This window comes from Babylonia areolata, chromosome 23, assembly GCF_041734735.1.
Source record: "Babylonia areolata isolate BAREFJ2019XMU chromosome 23, ASM4173473v1, whole genome shotgun sequence".
Classification (NCBI taxonomy): Eukaryota; Metazoa; Mollusca; class Gastropoda; order Neogastropoda; family Buccinidae; genus Babylonia; species Babylonia areolata.
In genome coordinates, this window is record NC_134898.1 from 33,588,725 (window position 1) to 33,597,266 (window position 8,542).

The following is an 8,542-nucleotide window of genomic DNA, read 5'->3' on the forward strand; positions in this document are numbered from 1 at the left end:
ACTTTGTTAGTGAACAACGCCTTTGTTTTTACTGCAAAAACATCAGAGAGCTGTGTTTCTCACAGGATTTGTCACTACCAATGAATTATTTTTTCCCCACTTATTTCTTTTTTATATCATTCTTTTGTGTTGTCTGCCGCATATCCTATGATGTTTAATTGTAGTCTATTTTACTTACACATGGTGCCTCAAAGGTTGCATCAAGATTTCTTCAAGGAGTCTGAACAGTTTTAGCATGTTGTCATGGAACAGTTTTGCCTGTCAATCTGAAAGTGCTCATGATGTTTTAGAACTCTGTTGTCTTTAAATTATAGCACATTTGTGACTGGAACCTGGTGTCGTGATTTTTGTGGTTTCTTTTTATTGTATATAAAAAAAAAGCTCATCCAGCAGACTTGATTTGGAACCCTATGGTGAATGTAAGCACAGCAGATGTTTGTTATTTGCTGTGTTAGCAGTAATTGATATTTTTTGTATCTTTTGTGTTTTTCTGTTGTGTGCGCTTTCAGGTAAACATTTCTTGGGGTGTGTGCATGGGCTTTGTGTGTGTGTGCGTGTGTGTGTGTGTGCATGTGCGTGCATATGTGTGTATATGTGTGTACATGTAAGTGTGTGCATGAAAGTGTGTGTGTGTGTGTGTATGCATGACATTTCCTTGTACTCCACTGCACACCACCACATCATTTCATGATATTCCAATAAACATCACCATATGTCATTGCATTGTATTTCACTACACATCACCCCATGTCATTCAATTGTATTTCACAACATTTCATCATCATTTCATCATTATTCCACTGCACGTCATTGTATGTCATTTAATTGTATTTTACAACACATCACCATATGTCATGTCATCATATCCCACTGCATGTCATTTAATTGTATTCACAACACATCATCATATGTCATTTCATTATATCCCACTGTATGTCACTGCATGTCATTTCACTGCACTCCACTTCACATGAACATATGTCATTTCCTTGTATTTCACAACACATTATCGTATGTCATTTCATGGTATTCCACCACATGTCAACACATGTCATTTAATTAGATTACACTACACATCACCACATGTCCTTTCAGTGTGTTCCACTACATTTCATCATATGTTTTTTCATGGTATTCCACCACATGTCAACGCATGTCATTTTATTACACTACACTACACATCACCACATGTCCTTTCAGTGTGTTCCACTACATGCCACTGCATGTGATTTTTTTTTGTGTGTGTGTGTGTGTGAAATGGCTGTGAATGGTGAAATAATGGTGTATTTTGATTGTTTTGTTTTTTGTTGTTTTTTTGTTTTTGTTTTTTTTGTTGCTCATTTTCGCTTCTTTAGACTTATTCCCTCTTTAGGGCGAGGGCTGGATGTAGAAAAGCATATAACATCCTTATCTGTTACCCTCGATAATAAAGATTTTGTCTTGTCTTGTCTTGTCTTGTCTTCATTGTATTCCACTGCATGTCATTGAATATCATTTGATTGTATTCCACTGCATGTCACTGAATATCATTTGATTGTATTCCACTGCGCATCGCCACATGTCATTTCATTGTATTCCACAACATGTCACTGCATGTCATTCCATTGTAATCCGCTTCATGCCATTGTGTCATCGTATGTCATTTCATTGTACTCCACTTCATGTCATTGTATGTCATTTGATTGTACTCCATGTCATCGTATGTCATTTCATTGTACTCCACTTCATGTCATCATATGTCATTTCATTGTACTCCATGTCATCATATGTCATTTCATTGTACTCCACTTCATGTCATCATATGTCATTTCATTGTACTCCACTTCATGTCATCGTATGTCATTTCATTGTACTCCACTTCATGTCATCGTATGTCATTCCATTGTACTCCACTTCATGTCATTGTATGTCATTTCATTGTACTCCATGTTACCGTATGTCCTTTCATCATATTCCATTACACGTCACTTGAATGTAATTCCTTTTTTCCAAGTGGTTTTTTTTTTTTCCTTTGGGGGTTTCACAGACTATAGAGTTTTTGTGTCAGGTATGGTTCTGTCTTGGTGATTGGTTGTGTGATGCATTTCTACCTGTGGTACCTTGTGGTCTGAGCCCAACTGATTTGAATTGTACAGTCAACAGTATTGGATTTATGTTAATAGAAAATATGGAAAAAGAAGAAGAAAACCAACCTGTGATGTGTAAAACTTACCCTGAGCTTAAGAAGAAGAAAATCAACACCAAGAACATGAACATTCTTTATTTGTTCATTTTAGCCTTCACTATGCCTTGTTCTGTTTTCTGCCGCATCGATGTCTTAATACTTTTGTGCTAATATTCTGTTTTTTGCCCTTCTGCTGGTCATTTTGGGTGGGTAGGAGAACCTGCATACAGTACAAATTGACATATGTCACAGCAGTCTTGAAATGAGATTTTGTTTTCGTTTGAGATGTACGAATGGTAGTGCATCTGATCAGAAATTTATTGCAGGTTTTTTTGTTTTGGTTTTTTTATTTTGTTTGTTTGTTTTGGGTTTTTTGATAATGTGCAAATTCCATCATTCACAACGCAACCTGAATCACAGATTCATTGCAAATTTGATTAAAGATTGTACAAATTACACCATGCACAATACAACTTGAATCATAGATTTATTGCAGTTTTGATTACACCCCAAAGATTATGCAGATTTTGTTCTGCCCTAATGTGACATTACACTTCCATGATTCAAGCTCAATGCAATTTTATGTAACTTGAAAGACTGCGCAAAGTGTATGGTGCCCGAATATGGCTTTGATCGTGTGATCTCATATTTTGATGTGTTGACCTTTTTTCTTTCTTTCAGGGGGGCAAGAAAGGGGGGGGTGGGGCGGGGGAGGCAGAAGGGGGGTAAAGGGGAGGGGTGTTTGTTTCATGTGATTGTGCATCATATTTTTGTGTAAATGCAAAAGTTTGTGTTATCATATCAGTACATATTTCAAAATTGTACACTGTGGGAGGCCCACAATTAATTGCCAAGCATATGCAAGTGTGGGTGCGTATATTGTCAGTGTGTGTGTCACTGCATATGTGTGGGTATGATATTTGTGCATATTTGCGAGTGTGGGTGTGTATATATTAGGGTGTGTGTGCAAATGCATGAGGGTAACAGGTGTTAATGAATGCATATGGGTGTAAGGAAATAGAATTCCAGCTGTGCTGATGAGTTCATTACCATATAAAATACATTCTTTGTTGAAAAGCTGTAATCCTCTAGTTTCACACATATCCATATGCCATCAGATAACAAAATTACAGTTAGTTTCGCTCAGATTTGGAGAATTGTTGAGAGATGATTGAAGTTTTCTACTGCTGTGAAAAAGATTCTGTTGTTTTTAATGAGGGGTGGGATAAATTACAATTGAAGGTTTTCATGAATCCAGTTTTCCTTTGTCTATTTCATGCACATATCACAGTAATTTGATTTATGTTCCAGACAAACCAGATACAAACTGAATTTGAGAATATTCCAAATATTTGACAAAGAGCATGTGACCATGCACATTCAGATTCGGCAGTAATTCAGACATAACTCTAAATTTGTTCTTCTTTTTCTTCTCATTCTTCATCTTTTCCTTCATAACAGCTTCTTCCTCATTATTATTATAACTATTTAGCCACAACTGTTTTTATTCAGTTAAACTTGAATCCAACCAGACATCTGTTGCATGGATTGATTTTTTTTTTTTTAGGGGGGTGGGGGGGGGATCATGACGTATTATGAAGTTTATATAAGGCAATGGATACAGAGCTAAAATTATCCATTTCACAGTTTTCATGATAACTGGATTGACTGGATACCTTTTCTTTCCAAAGCAGGCTATCCCAAATAATTATTGTAGGGACCTTATAAATTTGGATCAGGGGTCATCAAACCCAATATCTCATATAAAGGTATACCATATTTTGCACTTCCAAACAGTGTATTATCAATATCATATCCATCAATAGAGCTTCTGAGACATAATGTCTTTTAAGTCTTTTGTTGTTATTTCTAAGTTAGTAAGAGATTCACCCCCACCCCAGAAAATCAGGCTTAAGATGAACTGAAAATCATATCAGATGAGAATCAGTTGAGCATACACTTCATATTTTGCAATGATTAATGCCTGTGGTAAGTTAATATAAAGTATCAGTGCTATCTCTCTCAGTCTCTCTTTTCCCCTCTGTTTTCTTTTGTGGTTATGCCACATTGAATTGATTATCTTTCCCATAAACAAATTTTGGTTCTGATATGGTGAACACATTCTGTTGCAGAAAATTGAGTGTGTGTAGAGAGAGGGAGAGAGAGAGATGTGGTGTGTGTGTGTGTGTGTGTACACTTATGAACTCCCACATTGAACCTTTGTTTCAAATGGTAATATTGGTACAGACATTGTGATATTTATTTGGGTGTATACATAATATTATGTATGCACAAGTTGATGAAGACTCATTCCATTGCTATGGCGACAATGATTTTGTACATGTCATCCATGCTTGAGACCAGAGTACTCATTTGCATTTCAGTGTTGAGGTGCGCGTGCCACTGATGATTGTTTGTAACTCTGTACATGTACAGTATGTGATGATATCTTGTGAATGTGTGGTATTGTTAGAAGAAAGGAGAAGTCCAGACCCATTTTATCATTGGCTTTTGAGTTTGGTGTGTGTGCATGGAGGGTGATGCGGACCAGGTGGAGTGGGGGTATGTGGGATGGATATTTGTGAGCTTATTCTGTGTGTGTGTGTTTGTGTCTGCCTCTCTCTCTCTCTCTCTCTCTCTCTCTGTGAGTGTGTGTGTGTGCTCTTCTGTTTCACACAGAGACATTTACATACCCATAAATAAAAGTGACTTGTTTACACACACACACACACACACACACACACAATTATATTACACTCACACACAAAAACATGCATGTGCACACAAACACGCACACACACACACACGCACATACACACGCCAACGTCCCCCACACACATGCATGCACATGCGCATGCAGAAACATAAAGACAGATGCACTGTAGAGAGACAGGCAGAGATCTAAGTTTACTGCCAAAAACAGGACTTAAAAACAACTCAGTGAAAATTCAAATAAACTTGCGTACTGACATTTACACAAACATACATGTATACGAACGACAACAAGAAGAAGAAAATTACAAACAAAAAGAAAAGGAAGACAGAATGAAGGTATTTGAGGCTGGTGTGCTAACAAGTTCTGAAGACTTGATTCATTTCTAGATCCTTTGTTTATTCAGTCACATATTCTAAAACATTCTGGGGATAAACATCAGTTAACTATCCATGGTAGCATTCTTCAGTCACCAACATATACATCCTACGGCCTAACCTAACTACTGCCATTGTTGACTAAGAATCTAACACGTCACATACCTCTTGAAATCACCATCTAGCTACAGACCTGTCTTCAAAGGGTTTGCTCAGGTCTCTCTCTGCTCGGTCCGCTCTTCGGGTCTCCTCTTGGGGTCTGCTCTGGGGTCGCTCCCCGGGTCTTTGTGTTCAGCCTCATATATAGCCCAGAACTGATCAATTTCCCCATTCGTATTCCACGTTAATGAAAATAATTGCTCCCCTATATCTCTGGAGCCTATTCATTCGCCTGCCGTCCGGCCGCATTATCTCCGCTAAAGGGAGACACAAACAACCCGGACAATTACAGAGGAGCAGCCTTGACAAGTACAGTTAGTAAAGTAATATACACACAAATATCTTAAACCGAAGATTTTAAAAATGGACAGAATTAGAAGGAAAAAAATATAGAGGAACAGGCGGGCTTTAGAACAGGTTATAGTACTGTCGACCATAAGATGACAGTGGACGTGAGCGAGTGATTGCATTTGGGAGACGAGCACTGCGCTACGGCATCACTGAAAAGGAAACGTTGGCTCTTGTTGATGGCATTCGTCAGTTCAAAGTCTATCTATCGCATGCCACATTTCTAGTGTACACAGATCACTCAGCTACAAAATTCTTGCAGAATGTGAAAGATCCCACTGGTCGTTTGGGACGATGGGCACTCTTTCTACAGGCGTTTGATTATGAGATAGTTCACAAGCCAGGAAGAGTTCATAATAACGTTGATGCCCTCAGTCGCATGCCTCATTGATCATGTGACACAGACCCGCCTGACTTTGATCCTCCGACCCCCAGTCTCAAAGTGTCACATCCAGCTGTCTCATTGATAGAGAACGGTCAGTCAAGCAAGTCAGCCGAAAGTTCATTCAGTACTACACAAGCCCCGCCCCCCTCTGCCCGGCTCGCTTCGCTCACCCAGTTGACTGCCGCTGCTGGTCCGTCAGAGCGAGCCAGCGAATCTCCCGTTGCCCCATCCTCCAGTACGCGTGTACCCATGCAGTGCGCAAATGACTTTGATATTGACCTTGGTCTGTCAAATTGATGCTGCAAATGACCAAGACCTTCGTCAAATGCAGTTGACTGACGCACAGTGCAAACCATTCATTGATTACTTAGAGACTGGTACATTACCGACGGATGATAAAATAGCACGGCGTCTCATTCTTGAAAGTCAAGACTATGTTATGGCCAGTTAAAGCTTCCAATCCCTTCTTGACCTGGTCCGACCCCAATCTTCCATCGGAATCGAGTAATCTCCCTGGTTTAGATGCAGAATCCCATGTCCCCACCTTCTTTACTATAGTTGATCACTCTATTGTTTCCACCCAAGTTTTCATTTGTATTTTGCTGATCGCTGTTGTCATTCTACACATTAAAATGACTTTTCGCTCCCTGGTACCTATTCCTCCGAAGTCATGTTAGAGATCTGTGGTACTACTCAGCGTGTGAAAGGGTTAATGTGTTCTGTTGCCAAATGTCCTGGTGATTATTATATTCCCTGTCCCATGACCTGGCTGGAATCCCTGTCTATTGTCCCTGTTAATTATTTTGGGGAAGAACTTCATTAGTCTTACCTGGCCTCACTTTATGCTTAAGGATCGACGAACTAGCCAGGAGATTAGTCTTCCTCAAGTGGTCAAGCTGTCCATCTTTGAACATTTTAAGATAAAACGGATTACAGAGGAGGATTACACAGCCTTTCTAAAAATTAAACATGGAGATACTGCTATGACCTCACTGTATCTCCGGAAACCGGTCGTGGAACCCAGCCCGTCTCACTGGCAGCAGCACCAACCCAAGCAGACTCCCTGCCCCGAATGAGAACGAACCCCTGTATCCTCGCTTTCAAGAAGGGCAGAGCAATTTCCAGCCTTAACTTGCTCTCAGTTTCCAATGTCATCAAAGTCCTTCCACCCTTCCATAATTATATCCTTCTCCTTCGATTATTCTTCTTTGAAGCCTTCTATCCCTGTCATACAGTAGTAACCAATGTCACTCCACACACTTACCACTTCCCAAGACTAGAATCAAAATGCTTTTATATCAAGGTCTCTCTATGATTATGTTTACCATGTCAGTTATGTGAGACACGTATATATATATACAAACCTACGAACTGGAAAACGAAAAACAAAGTATATATATATATATATATACTTTGTTTTTCGTTTTCCAGTTCGTAGGTTTGTATCATTGTTACTGCGTATGAATGTCTGTGTGCTAACTGGTGCGGAATTGTCAATGTACCATACCCAAACCCAATTCCTACGCTCAAGCGAAAAAAAAAAAAAAAAGTGTAGGTGAGAGAAAGACGTACATGTTTTGATTCATAACTATTGGTCATTATTTTCTGCCAGGTACCGAAAGTGTGAGTCTGCAAGACGAAATACCCCTCAACGGCACTGCAATACTTTGATTCCTTCCCCTCATTTTATATCTTTTCCTATATACTGAGTATCTCAGCCAGTGGCCTTTCTTTGCACCACCTGAACAATAAAAAGGGAATTCATCATTTTACTATTTGCCAACTATCAGTTAACATATGATAACGCACAAACGACACTTAGTGTCTTGCATTCTTGTACTTTCTGTATTTAAATGTCGTTAAAGAACAATAATTATGTATCTTGTTTGTATTATTTGCATGCAGTCATTTTTAATCTACATTTTCAGAGGAACATTGGTGTGTCTATGACATCATACTGTAGTTATGAATGCTTGATTCTACATGTCTTCTATGTTCATGTGTTATTATGGTTTTTGGATGTCTTATTCGCATTATACAGTAAAGTGTGCCATGGACAGTGTATCATTCAAACGGACAACAAACGCATCATATTGCTGTGAACTTATGAGTTGGCTGAGTGTCTCGATCTACAAGTGAATTGACATTTAAGTTCTTATGACAGTGAGCGAATTGTGACTTACTCAGAACTCGTGTGCCACGTGCACTATGTCTAATGATAGCCAATGAACAACGTCTTCAGACCCGTCATCACCAGATTCATGGAATAGACTTTTCCGAATGGACTGCAACACTGCTTGTGTTTTGGACAATGTGTAATCTTGTATGGTGTGTACAACACATACTTGTGAAAGTACAGCGGATATCTTGATATTTCACAAAGAATTTTGTTTCTT